Source organism: Ornithodoros turicata, chromosome 6 (assembly GCF_037126465.1).
Source record: "Ornithodoros turicata isolate Travis chromosome 6, ASM3712646v1, whole genome shotgun sequence".
NCBI lineage: Eukaryota > Metazoa > Arthropoda > Arachnida > Ixodida > Argasidae > Ornithodoros > Ornithodoros turicata.
Window position 1 is genome coordinate 56,754,572 of NC_088206.1, and position 19,665 is coordinate 56,774,236.

Below are 19,665 nucleotides of genomic sequence, written 5' to 3' on the forward strand. Positions count from 1 at the left end.
CTTGAATTACGGTCGGCCAGAAGCGTAATATGTCACCAAGTTCGCTTTTAGAGTGTAGATCGGTATTATTTCTAGTTCACTTATCAGTGTTGAGAAAGCCACCAAAATAATTAAGACAGATGACATTATGAAGCTTAATCGATGAAAGGAACTCTCGAATGTGCTGCGGAGCACAAGGAAAACTTACTGGATGAACAGTATATACGCCGAAATCTTTTGGAAGCTGCATTTATGTGAGCGCGTGAGACCCTTGGTACCTCACGTTTTGCTCCTTCCAAAGTGAATCCACGAAAAAGAGGCGGCAGAAAGGGCGTATATATACTGGATCCGGACGTAATCGATTAGCGCCGCCATCAATAACATCCCATTTGAGGGGACGTTGAATCCACTCCATCAAAACTTGCAAAGCTTCTACAATTAATATTACGGCGGTAGTTCACAGAGGGAGTTTGAGTTGCCACCTGCTTTATCCATAAAATTTATCCATAAAACGCTGCATTGGATCGACATAACTTGCCAAGAGCAGCATGCAGCATGCTGGCCATGGTTGTCCTTCGAAGAGGTTTAACCTTTTTGTTGCCACGCAGTTTAGCCTTTGAGGTGCTCTTTACTTTTTATGCCCACAAGAATCTTAATGTTGCATTGTCCTATGCTACTTCAATTGCAGTTATTTTAAACTTAAGCTTAACACTAACACCAGTTAACTCTAAGCAAGAGCTAGCTCTAAAAACAAAGCTCCATTGTATGAGACGCTCACAGCCAACCACCGTTCAGATTGATAAGTTGATAAGTAAATATAGAAAACATATATATCACGCTGAAGGTCAACCACTGCACAGAATGATACATTTATCACCATTGATTTGTGGAAAGTGCTGGGCATACGCCTTTTTGGGACGATTAACATAACTGCGCAAGTGTTACAAGGTGGTGGTGGTGGTGATGGTGAAAGGACTCGCCATTGTCGGCCTTACAGAGGTGGGTAACGCCACGACTGACGCCCTGTGCCGACTTCTAAGGGAACAGTGCCAACATATGTCTTACCCTACACTCTTAAAAATGAACTTCACCACATAGCACGCTCCTAGCCAACCATCACCCCGTATGACAACGTTCTCGCCCTAGATTTGTTGAAAACGGGAGGAGGAGCCTATTTTGTGCCGTGCATAATGACAAAAAAATAGGCTCCTCCTCCCGTTTTCAACAAATCAGGGGCAAGAACGTTGTCATTCGGGATTATGGTTGGCTAGGAGCGTGCTATGTGGGGAAGTTCATTTCTAAGAGTGTAGGAAAACCCAGGAAAAACCCCAGACAGCACAGCCGGCACCGGTATTCGAACCCGGGTACCTCCCAGTCTCGACATGAATTGGCCAGCAGTAAGTGTTACAAAAAGGCGTACGCCTCCCGTTTTCAACAAATCAGGGGAGAGGACGATGTCATTCGGGATGATGGTTGGCTAGAAGCGTGCTATGCTGTGAAGTTCTATTTTAAGAGCATAAGCAAACCGGAGGCGATATCGTCTTCCAATGGATCCCGTCCCACATCGGTATCGGCGGCAACGAAAGGGCGGATCAGCTGGCGTCCTCGGCACACCTGGGCTGCAGCAATAGTTTACCAACTCCGGACGACACCGACAGGCAAATGGTCGTTCAGCAGCTTGTTGAACTGCGCCGCCCTGCACTCTTAAAAATGAACTTCACCGCATAGCACGCTACTAGCCAACCACAGTCTCGAATGATATCGTTATCTGCCCTGATTTGTTGAAAACGGGAGGCGTACGCCTTTTTTATGACACATATGCTGTTCATAATTGTCACAAAAAAGGCGTACGCCTCCCGTTTTGAACAAATCAGGGCAGATAACGATATCATTCGAGATTATGGCTGGCTAGGAGCGTGCTATGCGGTGAAGTTCATTTTTAAGAGTGTGGGATACGGGACACCATGGACCATCATCGCCCCCTTCTTCCCATGAAAAACCTTCCTCGAGGCATGCAGACCATGCTCCATAGGCTCCACACTGGATCCGCGTTCACCAACTCTCAACTATTCAAGATCGGGTGACGCCTGCTGTGGCCACTGTCAACAACCTGAAACAATCGAGCATATCCTGCGAGACCGCCGAGCACACCATTCTGCGCGCGAAGGCCATCTCCCTCACTCCAGCTCGGGCACGCTAGCGGACATCCTCTACCCCGGTGGTTCTTCTGCCGAACGCTCCGCTAAAGCAAGAAACTTTGTTCTCTTTCTGCAGAAGGCGGGTCTTGCTGAACGACACCTCTAACACTTTGCTCTCCCCGACGAACTCATGCACCCTCTACGGATCTCCACCCTTCATCCTGTATCCGTCTTTTTTTTTTTTTTTTGCTATAGTCGTGACGACGCCCACATCTGTGTGGCCAACAACGTCGAGCCGATCCTACCATAACCCCCTCCCCTCTATTTTAAGAGTGTACTACGTTATTGTCACGAAAAGGGGAATACGCCCCGCTGAAATCATAAGCGATGACTGACATCCCAGTTGGCTGTTCCGTTTTCAGTTCTGTTAAGTTCCGTTTTCAGAGTACAGACACGCGCACTCTAGACACTGAACTTCACCCCGTAGCACATTGAAACTAAACCATTTCACAGAACGGTACCGTTATCACGCTCGATTTGTGGAAATACACCTTACAGCTCTACACCTTTTTGTGACAATTAACCATAAAAGCATAAGCATCACAACAAGGAGTATACCTCCCATGTCAACAAATCTGTGGAGAGTAGGATGACATTCGCAATGGTAACTGGCTGGCTATTGTTCTAGTTCTGGCTGTGACCGTACGTTCTTGGAATTGAACTTGACTGCATGACACGATCCCAGCCAACCATCATTCGGAATGACGTCGTTCTCTCTCCTGATTTGTTGAAAACGAGAAAGTATACCCTTTTGTGACGCTTATGCTGTTATTCTGTTAAGGTAATTGTCACAAAAAGGCGCACGCCTAGTACTTTTTTTAAATTCCGTGTTAGCGCCGCGAAGCAACTGTGGCTATGAGCGGCGTATAGACGTGGACAGATGAAGAGAGGACAGCAGGAAGGAGTGGGGACAGGGGGGTTAGTATGCGTCCTGGGCCGACTTCAAGGGGAACTGTGCCGACATTCGTCTGGAATGTCTTCGGAAAACCCAGGGAAAACCTCAGACAGCACAGCCGGTGACAGGATTGCACGCCTAGTACGTCCCACAAATCAAGGGAGATAACGGCATCATCATTCTGCGCAACGGTTGTTTTTGAGAGTGCTATGTGGTGAAATTGGCTTTAAGAGTGTGGTTCCTTCATTTATCAATGTTGCTATTTATCAAACATAGCTGAACCGCAGAACAAATAATACCGTTATCACGCTTCCTTTGTGGAAAGCGCCGGGCGTACACCCCCTTTTAAACAATTACTATAGCTGCATAAGTGTCACAAAAAGGTGTGCGTATCTCTTTTTCAACAAATCGGGGGAGAGGAGGACGTCATTCGGGATGATACACTCTAAAAACAGAACTTCGCCGCATAGTACCCTGTGCGCAAACCATTGACGGTTATCGCTTCGGGGCCCTATTCCGAGCTACCGATTGCGCGTGACCGACACTGTCGGTAGGCGAGGATCGCTCGCTCTCGATCGACCTTGTGGGAACGACCCATGCAACTTTTGATATTCCGACGGCGCGTCTAACAATAGTGTGCTTGAATCGCGAGGTGCACCGCACGAGCAATCGAGCTGTTTGCAACCGATGGCACGTGATGCGTGATGTCACGTATCGACGGCACCGAGCATTTGGTATTTCATTGCCTTCTAAACGTGTCGCTTGTGAACGATGCTATCGGCTGAGTGTCGGTGCACGAGCGATTTCTCGGACCCAGTCGTTTGGCCTGTCGAGTAGCCAGAGCATTCAACGGAGATGGCTGCAAGTTACTTCGCGTGGCTGCTATCGAGGCCAACGCGGTCGGAACCTATGTGCACGTCGACCTGCCTTCATCACTCTGTGAGGCAGAAGCTGCCTCGGGCGGTGCCATATAAATGATCGTTGATGCGGACTCCGAGGCCGGCAGTGCCCGTATCCCGAGTCTCCTACATCCCGGTCGTCGCCACTTGCCCAATCACAGCTAGGCGAGCCGCTCCTCCAGCTCAGAGAGCGATTCTTTCGGCGGGGGACCTCTTCCCGGCTCCCGCGTGTGATGTGAGATGCGAGCTGCCTTGGCTTTGGTGGCGCTTTTCCAGTTGATCCACGTCTAAAAGTTCCCATTGAACACAACTTCAATCAAGTAGTGGGATATTGCAGCAAAAACAACATATATATTCTGATGATGCAGGGGGGGGGGGGGGGGCGGTTTTCCACTCTATGAGTGGAAAACTACCCCATAGCTCGGGGTTCTAATGTGAGTGGTGACAATGAGAGATGACGGGAGTGATCGGTGCGGCGATGGCGATGATGAACGTGATCGTGATGGTGGAAATGTGCGAGAGCGCTGGTGGGGTCATAATAAGTTCCTTAGGCCTGTCGCCTCAAAAGAGCCAACTACATGACGTAAGGTCGCCCTGGAGTGGGCCGCGGTGTCCCAAGGGCCGATGACGGGGATATTGCAGTCGTCACTGCTGCCGCAATTTTGAGATTTTTGTTGGTGTTTCGTATCTGATACTAATTTACGCACCTTTCTCCACCTCTCAACGGGTTTCACTGCACCACCGCTGGCGTTCAAACGTGTAGCCAGCTCGCACCACTCCCTATTTCTGTCTTGCGATGTGTAGCCAGCGGACAGCCCACCCGTAAAGAGATTACGGTGCTCCCCCACATAGTCGAGCACAATGTGAAACTGCTCCGAGGTGGGACGTGAAGCGCGTACCGGTGAATCCATCGCAGATAGAGGAAATTATACGAAAAAAAGAAAAAAAAAAGCACAGCTTGTTTCTTTTTGTCTTTTTTTTGCGTCGTCTTTTATTGCCTATGTTTGCTTTTATCTCAAATGCACAAAGTTATATTTGCGAACGCGCTCGTGCAATCGCTTTGTCGTCGTCATCTAGGATGCGCGTGACAGTGACGTTGAACACGTCGACGGGCTGAACGATAGTAAATAACCCAAGCGCGCGATCGTTAGACGTAACCCGAAATACCAAAAGTGGCAGGTATCGTTCCCGCCGCCTCGATCGCTTCGCCTACCGACACCATCGGTGGTTCGGAACTACATGTGGTAGCTGCTCAACGGATTGGGAAGTTGTCAGTGGTTCATTTGCCTTTGCCTTTCGCATCTCCGACTGCTTTTCACTGCATGTATTCACTGTCAGCCGTGGAAAAATTTGCTAGAGCGGGAAGCCGCTATAGAATGTAGCAAAAAAAAAAAAAAAAAAAATCATTACACACGTTGCTAGCTTATGAGGGTCGGAACCAGGCGACAGTCGTCTTCTGGTGGTTCGTGTTGAAAGTTGCTCCTTTTCACGTTCCCTTCTGCTGAGCTCTCCCCGCTGAACAAGCGTGCGCATCGGTCAAACGACAGGATCGTTCACGCGCGGCTCGTCTGGAAGCACTGGAATACCAAATTCTCGTCGCTGTCGTTCGATGACATCACACACCACGTGCCGTCGCTTGCAAACGACTCGATTGCGCGAGCGAGGCACCTCGGAATAGGGCCCGATTCGAGTAGAGAGATGGGCGTATGCTTTTTTTTGTGGCAATTTGGATATATGATAATTGCCACAAAAAGGCGTATGCCCTCCTCTCTCCTCGAATCAGAAGCAATAATCCTATCAATGCGTGCAATGGTTGGCGCACAGCGTGCTATGCCGTGATGTTCTGTTTTTAGAGTGTACATGGTTGGCTTGAGCGTGCTCATTCATCCTCTTCATATTAACCGCTGTGAAGTGGGGTACACTCTTAAAAATGAACTTCACCGCATAGCAGGCTCCTAGCCAACCATTATCTCGAATGATGTCCCCATGTGCCCTGGTTTGTTCAAAACGGTAGGCGTACGCCTTTTGTGACACTTATGCGGTTCATAATTGTCACAAAAATGGCGTACGCCTCCTGTTTACAGCAAATCAGGGCAGATAACGATATCAGTCGAGATGATGGTTGGCTAGGAGCGTGCTATGCGGTGAAGTCCATTTCTAAGAGTGTAGGATCCTGTGGCTACCACAGGGAAACATCCCATGTCATCATTACTTCTCCTTCATTTGATGTTGTTGTTGTTGTTGTTGTTGAGCGTGCTATGAGGTGAAGTTGTGTTCTCATCGACTGGGAGGTGACCCGGGTTCAAATGCGGTTGCCGGCTGTGCTGTCTTGGTGTTTTCCCTGGGTTTTCCTCAGACGCTTTAAGACAAATGTCGGCACAGTTCCCTGTCAAGTCAGTCCAGGACGCACTACCCCTTCGATAGACGTGACGTTGCCCGCGCCTGAGCGTGGCAACTATACGGCAAGCAGTTCCAATACTACCACCATCACCACCCTCTGTTCTCATCGGTTTCATTCATCCTGTACATACCTCACCTTCACTCCTTCGCCCATTTTTTTTTCTTTTATTTTTGGCTATGGTCGTGACGATGCCCGCTCCTTTTCATTTTAAGTGCTGTTAGAGGTCAGCCAATATTTGGCTTGCTACACTTTACATTTTTTTTTTTTCACCCGGACGAGGAAATTTCACCCGGTCGACCGCCCGCTCGCGCGTGGCCATCAACGGCAACAGCCAAGGCGCGTGGCAAGCCTATTTCGACCCCCCCCCCCGGCTCTGTTTTTATAGTTTACTGCAGTGAACGTTGAAGCACATTATGTTCAACTGCATCACATAGAGACATAGAACCCCCCCCCCCCCACACACACACACAAGAAAAAGGACACACACTTTCAAACAAACAATCATGTTGATGCCTTACATCGCTCAACGCGTAATTCCGTTAACGATTATTAGTGGCTCAACGTCGCGAGACGATTATGGTCATGAGCAATGCCATGGTAGGTGGATTTATTTTGCCTATACCTGTTGATTCTTTAACGTGCGCCGAAAATCTCAGTGCTCGGCACAGCTCGTGGAAGGCGATGTCGCTGGCGTCCTCGGCCGTGTAACTCAGTGCACCGCTCACTTTCATTAGCGTAAAAGCACTCTCGAGCTACCAGCTTTTTGCGCTCTCTCCACATGTTGCCTGCGCTCGACAACCCCGCACATAACAAAGCCGTGAAGAGTCAAAGTAACGAGAGAAAAGAAAAAAAAAGGAGGGGGGGGGGGGGAGAAAAGACAGCACTTCATTCAGCAGACAATATTCGCACAGCCATCAAAGCAGCGACCTTAGAAACTCTGACTACACCTTATACTTGAGTCTTTCGATGCCGAAAGATCACACACCATATAGGAGAAGAAGAAGAAAAAAAAAAAGAAATCAGTGAAACAGAATGAGAGGAAAAACTGGCGGGCAACAATAGGCGGAGAGCGTAGGCGCAAAAGAGAGACCTTGCGAGACCAGCGGTCCGCCATGTTTGCGCACGTCAATCACGCGCCGCGGCGCAAGGATCGCCAGCGCAAACAGACAGCACCAAATAAGTTTGTTCATAATGGCTTCCAAGAAACGATGGACGAGTGAGAAAGACGCTGGTGAATGTGTCAATGGATGGGCGGAAGATGGGGAGGATTTAATTATGTATGTTCGCGCAATCAACTTCCTCGCTACAATAGCTGAAGGTTTTCACTGTTCAGCTTTTCCTCTTTTTCTTTTTTGTTTTTTGATGGAGTACCGAAAAGGGACTTCTTTCTGATATTTTGCGTGTTGTGAGCAATGTTAAACCAAAGTTTAAAGTATAGAGGATTTAAAGCTATATTCCGTGTTTCTGAAGTGGAAGAACCATAGTGCCCCGAATACAAACATCTTCAATTTCGAGACGAAAGTCCTGCTAGGGTACACGGAGATGATTTATCTGAAATATGTAATCGTATCTGGGGGCTTAATCGCTTCATCGTCGTTACGGTCGTTACAAGCTAACGAGTAGCGGGAAATTCAAAAAGGCGGGCGGGAAATTTAAAAAGGTGGGCACGTGATAAAACACGTGCACGGCGCTCTTCGCGCGATACGTGAAGGCCGTGGTACACGTCACGCGCAATGTGTCACGTACCCACCTTTTTGAATTTCCCGCCACTCGTTAGCTTGTAACGACCGTAACGACGATGAAGCGATTATGCCCCCTGGTTCGAAAATAACGGAAAAGGTGAGTCGACCAGTCCACGCGTATCTTCGTGCAGCTCTATTGTAACATTTCTCGAATATTGCGGTGCAGAAGATAATTCTGCCTGATAAACGACTCAGTTGCAATTTCCCCTTGTTTTGAAAAGCAAAATGGGAATAAAGAAATTGACAACTGGCTACATTTTCTGCTTTCTTCGACGCAGACTCGGGTTCAATCCATGTCATGTGCTTTCTTCTCTCTCTCTCTCTCTCCAAATAAGAAACGTATCTCCATGGTACGGATAAAGTTCCTCCACTTACTTGACTGACGCAAAAAAGGCTCCTTGAAATCGAGATGAATTAGTTCAAGACACAAGAAATTCCCGCGAACGCATTTTCTAGGGAGGCATACTCTGTAATGTTACCCCGCTTTAGGAGCATTCACCGGGTTCAGCTGTTTGCGCTCGGCAACCTGACTTCCACGGAGTCTCCTTTCCCGCTGCGTTTGACCATAACTTAACCAGAACACGGCACAATCGTTCCTGAGCAGGGAACACAACAATTAAGCATGCAGAGCGCGCGGCAGCGTCGTCTGCATCAAAAGCAACCGATGTGGACACGAGGGTCAAAAACCATTTATCAGTTGCATCCCTGGATTGATCAGTTGCCGCTGTGGGGGGTACATGAAGAAAATACCAGGAGAATATTGCAAAATAATCTGCCCTCTCTTTAACGCCATACGGAGAGGTGTCCGAAAAGCTGCAAAAATCTTCCCGAAGATGACGGATCGAGCTCAGGGTCGCGCCACGGTAGGTGAACTGAATGTCGCGACCTCTCGTGCGACTGCGCTCACTGCTGCTGCTATATGTGGAGGGAAGTTCTTGGACTTGACGAAGCCCTGTACGTGAACGGGCTTCATGTTTGGAATGTACGTTGCGGTTTCACAGTAACACAGGAAACCTTGTGTTGATGAAGTGCTGCTCGGATGATCCTTGCCTCTTTCGTATTCCCTTTTCTCGGAAACAGCGGACTTACGTCGATTACCATGAATACCGAATATAATACCGCGATTATAATCAAACTCACCGTGAATATCGATACACAATACTGTAGAAGTTTCCTTTCAGCGTTGAAACTATTCCCGAGCTTTTTTGCTTTTTTTTTTGTGTTAAATTGCTCTTCAAAGTGATTCGCGAAAGAGGTTGGAAGGGCTGCTTGGTGTTACGCCCAAATCACTTCAGAGGTCGATCTTCTGTCTGGTGAGCTGGATGTCCGTGTGTATGTGTGTGTGTGTGTGTGTGTTTGGTAATAGCACGACCTGCTAGATTATATCGACCATGCCATAGGCACCCCTTCCCAGGGCCGCATTCAGAAGCTAGCGGTGGCGCTACTCATCGGCCCGGCTATTGCTTACTCAATTTCTGCAATACTTTGTACTTCAGCTTACCTTAGTATTTTTACAGAAGCGGTGGACGTCCCACGGGAGATGCTTCTTTCTGAAGTTGATTAGCATCATCATTCTACGCGTTTTCACAGGAGTTGTTGCTGTCGTCTGCTACGGTAGTCGTACGTCCGCTTCCGCGCGTTCAAAATTCAAATTTCCATTGTCCAATCATGATGTAGATGTCGCGGGCCGATGAGTAGCGCACATAGCGGATCGTGCGGACGGGCTCCTCATAGGGGTTGCCGATTATGACATGGTCGTTATAATCTAGTAGGTCGTGGGTAATACACTTCTGAGCAAACCTGTGTTATTTTTACGACCAGCGGCATGGACGAGTGGATTAAGTCGTCCAGCCCGTTGGTGGTAGCCAAGGTCGTGCTGAAGACTGCTAAGATTGTGGGTTCGAATCCTACCACCGGCTGTGCTGTCTGAGGTTTTCCCTGGGTTTTCCGAAGACTTTCCAGACGAATGTTGGCACAGTTCCCCCTGAAGTCGGCCCAGGACGCGCATACTGACCCCCTGTCCCCCACTCCTTCCTTCTGTTCTCTTTCCAGCTGTCTACGTCTGTATGCCGCTCATAACCACAGTTGCTTCGCGGCGCTAACACGGCACAAAACAGCAACAACAATATTTTTACGGCCTCCATGTTGTTATCTCTGTTTTGTGGAAAGGATTTGCGGCAACGTGCTAAAGCTATTAACATACTACAGTTATAGCTCACCATGTACAGTGCGAGAACGATGCTCATCTTCACGTCGAACGTGTCACGTTAACTTTGCGACTACTTGTTGGCACGCGAAAAAGCGCGAAAAATTGTTTCCGACACACATACATAGAAGAAAAAGAAGGAAAGGCTGGTGGTGCTCATTTGATCGAAGGTAAAATAAAATGCAGAGCGTAGTGCTCATGAAGAGGCTACTTCAGTTCCTGTAATTAAAACAGAGAAAAAAAAAACGTAGACACGAGGGTCCCGGGAGGTATCGTTTATCGAAAGCAAGAAAAAAAAAAACTAGAAAGAGGGGCGGTTTGTCTGCCGAGACGGGCGGCAATTTGCCACAGGCCCCGAGACCCCGGGAACCGCATTTATGGTCCAGTAAATAATTGCTAAAATATTAACTGAATCAATAACTAAATAATCTTGATGTCTGTGAAAAACCGCACAAGAGTCTGCAGGACTTGGAGATATTTGGTAGCAGGCCAGGCAATGAAGATCTACGGGACGTCAAAAGGTCTACTGTTCAACTAGACCAAGGGGGTCTGGAGATAATGTTTTGCTGATAACATCGTCAGCAGGACAGCAAGATACGTTGTATGTCCTCGACAGGTCTACACATTCGGCCAGGAAGTCTGCTTTCCTAAGTCCTAGTTTCTAAATCTATGAGTAGGGCACATGGAGTCTGTACGGCACATTTAGGAGAAGTCGATGGAACAGCGTGGTGAACGACCTCGGAAGAGACGGGGGTAAGGTAAGGGTCAACTCTGTGGGTAAGCCCGGCGCAGAAGGGAGTACCGAGTAGTAAAAAGGGAGCTCTACAGTAGCCCTACAGCAATCCTGTGGACATTGTTTGAATAGCCGTCCGTGGACACAATACGTGCGATAAGTATTGCGCGGTCATTCAGCGACACCTCTCCCACGTAACCAGTATTTTTTTCAACGAAGTAAAATTAAATTGGAAGTAACAAAAGGTACAAGACCTCGTGGCAACAACAGTCGCGTACCATGTCCTCCTCGACGGGTTACAAGAAAGATACATTTCAAGCACGGGGGGCCCGCTTGCGTGAACGTTGAGGAGATTTCTCAGTGGTGTCGTCAATAGCTTAATGCGCGAGCAGTGTTGAGGACAGTATAGTGCTATACTGTTTAAAGAGTACTTTGATGACTTTGTGAAGAATAGATTGTAGAAAAAAAAAGCCATAAAATCACATGGTCATACAACTATACCGAAATATATTTCCGTTCAAATTTTAAAGTTTCAATGTACATGCTGAGATTCCGAAAGTAGGGCTTGTAACTGTTTATGTGGCATGAGTCACATATTTGGAGGTCATTAAGCACAAGTTTTTAAATTTCTCGGCGTGGATAAGATAGAGTCTAATCTGACCGCAAGAGTTACGGATGAAATGTTTACGGAATAATGCAAATGTCTCTCACACGTGCATGTACGCGTAATGTTCTAGCTGACAGCTGAACGTGTGAATATTGTCACCTATAGCGCTAACCGTTGCGCTGTGCTTTTGCGAGTGATCTCGAACGTGAATTCAACGCCCAAACTATTTTACCAAAAGTGCACACGCAACCACTTGACATACGACAAGACTGATCTGACCACTGATAACACAACGATATCAGCAGGTAAACATGCTCTGTTGGTTTCGGCAAATCGTCTGTTCAGTGCCTTACCGATAAATTCGCTATCCAGCGAATTCTCCGTCAGAAATTTACGAGAAATTCCTGATGATGACAACACTGTACTTCACAATTTCACTCTTACTATGATCTTCATTTTTTTTCTTCCTATCGGGTAGTGTCTTCACCAGTAGTGCATTATTTAAGTTGTGCATTATTTAGATTAAGGCTTATATTCCCCAAACGTCCCTGTTTAAGAATTCTTTTTTTTGTTACAACAATAGAAGAATGGAATGGACTCCCACGTGACCTCGTACTTTCTTGTTCTTACCCTTCTTTTATGAATAGTCTTTCAGATTATTTGTGACAATTATGTACCCTCTCCTCTACATAATGCCACTTGCAGTGGTGCAGTAGAGTACTAATAAGGTGATGAGTACCTAACCGACTTCACCCAACAACACCTGCCTTTTGAATTACGTCAAATAATGAATATGATAGAAAAAAGAAAAAAGAAGAAAAAAGAGTAGGGATGCAGTACACCGGTGAACAAGAGGATGAAGGTACGTATACAAGTCGTGCTGTTGTGTAAGGACAGAGCGAAAAGTGAACGTCACGTGCTTTCCTCGGAGAGTGAGTGACATGATTTATAGGTGAACGAAGCCAAAAGACAAATAATGAGCGGCGTCACGCGACCATCCTGCGATGCTCTTGGCACTTCATCCATCTTCGCCAACAGGCGGCTCCTTCTGTGAGGGGCCCAAAGTGGGAGCGCCAAGGCAAAACGAGGAAGGTGCAACGCGGAATGCCGGGCTACATTTTGTTTACATATCGCAGAATTAACCGTAAATACTGATGTTCATACAACAAACGTTGGACGGTCATTCAGCTCTGCACCAGTTAATCAATTGTGAAACACTATCGCCACAGCACCGCTCGAACTATAGAGCACAGGCGCGAGCGCGACAGCCACACTTTGGCCTTGTTTGCGTGACGTATTCTCCAAGAAGCGAGGGAGGACGTTACCTTTCTGCCGTACATTGCATTGACGTAGACGTTACCGCATGTTCCCCTTCGCCCCGATTTTTTTTTGTCAGATTCCGAGAAAACGCGTTTGCTTGGTCAAAACGTAGCAATCTCATCTGTTCTCGGTAGCTAAGTCGGTAACCTGCTGGCTTGCTGAGCACAAGATCGCGAGTTCGATTCCGGCCGAGGGCGGTAGCAATGTGGGGGAAGTAAGTATTGATTCCAGCACCGTGTGTCGAACACCAGGTGGTCCAAAGACTACCCGCAGTCCTATACCTTGCGGCACGTGCAACATGTCGCATACACTGATCAGACAAACCGTACGTGTAACATCACGGTGCCGTTACCATTATGTTTCGTCTGTTCTCGTGGCGCTTTCCAAGCGCCAGGTATATTCTACTATATCCGGTGTAGTCACACGACCGCACCACGAGGGCGGCGAGGGCCATCATTGGCCCGCACGTCCAAGTTCACGTGGGCTAGCAGACAACGGAAGACGAGCGACCGCGATGCCCCTAGCGTGATTCAAGCGACTAAAACCGCTTGTCTCCTGGCACTCATATTCGCGTGGCACGGTCACGTGATCCAGCACCACGAAATCACCACCCGAACCCGACATTAAAATAGAACTTCACCGCATCGCACGCTGAAGGCAGCGGGAAAAGGAAGAAAGTGAGTGGTGTGAAAATTGTTTCCCTACAAGTTACAACGTGGCTGCGAAATTTTTCTGTTACTCGGGAACTCAAGCAGCACAATGTGGTGAAAGTTCAAGTGCAGATGTCTTATAAGTGCTGCGCTTTATTTCGCAAAGCTACGCGCGAGCAAAACAACCTCGACCCACCCGTCCAACCCTATGAGCCCGCAGTCTCAATACATTCTGCTGCTTGGGAATGGTTTGAAAATTTCCTTTTCGATGTTTCATTTAGCTTTTTATGCGTTCAATGCAAAGCTAACTGTTTACGAAAGCATAGTGTAAAAACCCCGAGTTCGATTTTTTTTTTTCTGTTTCATCTGTCTGGTTCTTCCTCTTTTTATCCGGCGTAACATAGCTCGCTTTAACGCGAGGATTAAAGGGGCACTAAAATGGAAAATTTTCTTCTCGCGGAATGAAAGACGCTGTTACGTTGACACTAGCACAAAAGGAACGAGATTAATTTGTTGCGTAATTCGTGATCTATACACGAACGAAACCGCCCAGTTTACGTTTTCCCTATTCTCTCCTTCTCCACAAGGGAGCCAGTGCGGAGCGGCCTGTCATTGGTTTCCTTAAACGATCTTCTTGGTGGAACTCGTTTCAGGAGACCAATGGGAGGCCACTTCGATTGGTATAAAGGTTTATAACTCTGGGCCGCATTCTTCCTTGTCCGGCCGAGAACTTCTCAGCAACCCCTCAGCCTGACTGACCTTTCCTCTTTTCTCTTTTTCCTCCTAATAAACATATCCCCCTCCCCGTAGTTGACTACACTCTAAAAACAGAGCTTCACCGCATAGCGCGCTGTACGCCAACCATTGCCACGTATGATAGGCTTATCGCTTCTTTACTCGATCCAGATACCATCTCCGTGGCTGCCCTCAAAAGACTGGTGTTACCAGAACCTCAGCTGCCGCGTACATAGTACTCGTACTCATCTCATCACCCCATCTCATCGCCAGCATCTATTGTTGTTGTTGTTGTTGTTGTTACTCGTACTTAGTGCGGTGACAAAGTTGTGTAATCATTTGGTTCCAAAGCTGTGATCATCTAAAAGCTGCGCAATGATTGGTTCCACAGCTGTATATCATTTGAAGCTGTGAGGTGATCCGAAGCTGTGCGATCATTTAAAATGACTAGTTTCAGTATATTGTGCTCTACTTCAATGTTATCTTGCCGGTAACTAAGCTATGCTTACTCAGCTTTTTTTTGTGTGTGTGTATGGGGGGATAGCAATTCCCCCTATTAGGTAAACAACGTATTGTTTCCACATTACATGCCCTTGTGCAACCGCAATGCATGTCAGCCAGAAACGGGGCTGAGCCTTGTCAAGCGCTGAACTGCTGCTTTTTGCTCAGTCTCCCTGCATCACGTAGATTGTGTACTATTATGCGAAATAAATGTTTCAATTATTCGAAGAGAGAGGGGGGGGGCGTACGCCTTTTTGTGACAATTATCATATATCCAGACTATCACAAAAAGGCGTACACTCCCCTCTCTCTTCGAATCAATCGATAACCCTATAGTTCGTGGCAATGGTTGGCGCACATCGTGCTATGCGGTGAAGTTCTGTTTTGAGAGTGGTTTTAGAATTTCACCACATAGCACGCTGACGGCCAACCATTGTACAGAGGGATACCTTTATCACTCTTGATTTGTAGACAGTGCGGGCGTATACGACTTTTTTGTGATAATTAACATAACCGCATAAGTGTCACACACACACACACATAGAGATACGATGATAAGATGGGGCAGATGCCGGCCAGCAGGCTGGGCGCTGCCCCAGTGCCACTTGTACGTGATGACAGATGATGATGGAGATGATAAGGGGTCCGGTAATCAAAGCAGGGTGGAGAGGCCCGTTGATGACAGGAAATCCCAAAGGTGACGCAGACCTTGGCGTGTATGAGCGGGACTGGACCATGGGCCCAGCACCTTGCCTATGGTAAATGGGCGATGATCGACCGCATGCAGTTCGTGCTGCAAGATCTCACGCTCACGCTGGTAGTCCGGGCAGTCCATAAATAGGTGGTGCAGGTCTGCACGCACATTGCATGCTGCACAAAGGTCCGAGGGCGCACGGCCAAGACGCTACCTCATAACTGGTGTAAATGCAACATTCAGCCGCATGCGGTGAAGAAGGGATGCGTAGTGTCGCGGAAGGCGATGAGGAAGCGACAGTGAAAGAGAAGGATCCACTGCGTGGAGCAGAGAGTAGGGCGTAATGTCATGCAGCCACTGTGATCTTATCTTGTCTGCAGAGAGAGCACGGACGAGGGCCTGACGGTCACCTTTGGGCAAGATGATAGAGTGGGTTGAAGCTATATGATGACCCCGCAGGGCCGCCCGGTCGGCCTCTTCATTGCCGGGTACGCCGACATGACCAGGTACCCACTGTAATACTATGCAGTGGCCCAGGTCCAGCAGCTCCTTGTAAGTTTCAAGCACGTCAGCAACAATGGACATGAGAGGACCTCGAATGCCCATTGTTGCGAGGCATTGGATAGCAGCTTTCGAGTCTGTGTAGAAGACCCATGGCCGAGCTGAACACTGCAGGATCTTGCGCATGGCAAAGAGCAAAGCATGTAGCTCAGCATATGTTGACGACGTCTGATGCGAGAGACGGAAGATACCAGTTATGTCTTCGGACGGAATAATATAGGTGCATGCAGAGCTGGCTTTTGTGGACGAGCCATCCGTAAAAACAGGAGTAAAGCCTGCATACAGCTCGCTCATCATATCCAGTGTGAGCGCCTTGGACACACCTGCATCGACGTCATCCTTTCTCTGCAGCCCGGGAACGCATAGTGAAGCAGAGGGAGCAGAGGTGGAGTTGAACGCGCCTGGGGTTCAACTTGAAAACGTGGCAGGTCAGGCTTTAGCTGTTGAATGCAGGACCTGAACTTGTCACAAAAGCGCGTATACGACTCCCATTTTCAACAAATCAGGGGAAAGAACGATGTCATTCGGGATGATATGGTTGGAGCTGCGTGCTATGACGTGAAGTTCTGTTGTAAGAGTGGAGGCAATTTTGACCTCATTTAGGATTTTTGCCAGAAGGTTACATATTTATTTTTGGTATTAGAAACTTTTGTGAATTCTTCCGACACGGGGAAAAAAACAGGAAAAAAGTTTTTATTTCACCAGTTTTCAACGTATTATTATTTTTTTTTTCGGGGGCTCGGATCTCTATTTACGACTCGCTGTGTATATGCTCGGAGATGAGCAGTACGCGTTCGGTGTACTTGGGCACTTTATGCGTAGTCTACCCTCTTAAAAATGAACTGCATTGCATAGCACGCTCCAAGCCAACCATCATCTCGAATGATATCGTTATCTGCCCTAACGTAACGACGTAGCTCGTTACAAGCTAACGAGTGGCGGGAAATTCAAAAAGGTGGGCACGTGACACAGTGCGCGTGACGTGTACCAGGGCCTTCACGTATCGCGCGAAGAGCGCCGTGCACGTGTTTTATCACGTGCCCACCTTTTTAAATTTCCCGCCCGCCTTTTTGAATTTCCCGCCACTCGTTAGCTTGTAACGACTGTAACGACGATGAAGCGATTAAGCCCCCTGATTTGTTGAAAACGGGAGGTGTACGCCTTTTTTGTGACAATTACGAACAGCATAGACTCTACATAAAGTGCCCAAGTACACCGAGCGCGTATACTCCTCATCCACGAGCATATACAGAGCGAGTCGTAAATAGAGATCCGAGCACCGAAAAAAAAAAGAGGCTCTAAACTGGCAAAATAAAGAAGTTTTTCCGTTTTTTTCCCCGTGTCGGAAAAATTCACCAAAGTTTCCAATACCGAAAGTAAAAATATAACCTGCTGGCAAAAATCCTAAATGAGGTCAAAATTGCCTCCACTCTTACAACAGAACTGCACCGCATAGCACGCTCCCAGCCAACAATCAGCCCGAATGATATCGTTATCTGGACAGATAACAATATCATTCGAGATGATTGTGAGGCAATTTTGACCTCGTTTAGGATTTTTGCCAGAAGGTTATATTTTTGCTTTGGTGAATTTTCCCGACACGGAAAAAAAAAACCCGGCCTTTTTTTTTTTTTTTTTTACTTCACCAGTTTTCAGCTTTTTTTTTTTTTTCGGGTGCTCGGATCTCTATTTACGACTCGCTGTGTATATGCTCGTGGATGAGCAATATACGCGCTTGGTGTACTTGGGCACTTTATGTAGAGTGTATGCTGTGCAACATAATACCACTCACCACCACCATTGTCACTCACTTTATAGGACGAAGCTTAATATCGTCTTTGCGTCCAGTAACGCCACATCATTTGAATCACCCTTCGACCCCTAAATTACCCAGGAGAGTATATGCACACAACAAAAAGGATCTAATTCGTTCCGTCTAACCGCTTTTCAGTCTCAAACACATGCGTCCATGAAAAAACCCGTTCAGTTGAAAGATCCAGTCTCGCGCGAGAAAAAGAAATCACGAAAGCTCCACTTGCCGAATGATTTATAGCTAGAATGTGACGTGGGATGGTATGTACCGTCGGACGGTGTCTGCAAGAAAAGCGACCTGACCGGTAGCAGACGCTGTGAAACACACTGACGCGTGTGCATTAATATGAATGCAAATTCTCCCTTCCAGGTATAACCCCTGCATCACGATGAGATATGCGTTTCCGTGTCGTGTTATGTGCGTCTTGTACGTTCGCGGTATCTGAATACGGAGAGGTCCAGTGACAACAACAACAATAAATGAAGAAGTGATGATGACATGGGATGTTTCCAGTGAAGAAACACACATAGATGCAGACTGTGGGATGCAATGAAGTGATATCCTCTGTTGAGCAAAAGCGGAGTTTGTGTTCAATGTGGCCTTACGGATAGCCATACCGTGTGTTTTGTTAATTTAGCAAAATGCATTCTTTTTATAACAATGACCCCTGCTCACGTTCCGCATTAATTGTTAAAAGTCACGTGCGACTGAATACATGCTCGGAGACCTCCTACTAAACGAACGATAAACAACGTAATTTTGTAGCAGTTACAGTTATGGTGTACAAGGTGTTACGTGTACAAGTCCAAGAACAGAAGAGGAACAAGGAACCAAGTGCATGACTTAGCGGCCATGCGCGAGTCCACAGCAAACGATTGCCATCGTTACAATTGAGTGTTCACGTGACCTTAGCGTGTGACGGATATGTGACCGGCAATATTTCGTCGCAGGTATTTAAGATATTATCTGATACCGCTCAATTTAACCGGACAAAAAGAAAAGCAAAAGTCGGATCAATTTATTATGACGAAAGAGGAAAAAGTTTAACAAGCTCACTTGTGGGAACACAGTATCCGTATCATTTGAAACTAAATCCAAATCCAAGCACAGACTGAAATATAACGGCCAGACCGTAATTCCTTAACGACAAAAACTGTTTCTGCTTCCAAGACCTCCGCTAACATAAATCAAGTGATGCCCGAAAGTAAGGATGTACCGAATGGCTCTCCCACCCAGCGAGTTCTCCTTAAAAAAAAGCTCGCCTCCCAAGAAATGCACACAACCAATCTGGTATTAAATGGCCCGTGACAAAATTATTTTACAACAAAGTTACACGCCAGCTTGGATAAGCGGGAATGAACAGCCTTTGATACAACGGGAGGAAGCCGGTAATAAATCAGAGCTAGCACGCCGCACGAACGCTGATGAAACACACGATCGTAAATGGGCCATTGTAGCATGCACGTTCTTCCAAGGCGAGTACCCAGTGTCAGTGAGGTACCGAAAAGGTTCCAACATCTGTCAGGCGTGATGACGGTGTCAATCTGTACAGTGATTGACCTTCATCATGTTACGTGGTCGACTGCACCACCACCTGTTTTGAGTGTGTGCTTAGTGCGCACTGTGTCCGAAGCTTGGACACAGATTCTGCGAGCGCATGCCCACTGATAACATTTCGACCCAGCTCAAGCAGATGACCCCTCGAAGTAGTGGAAGATTAGCGTGGTGAAC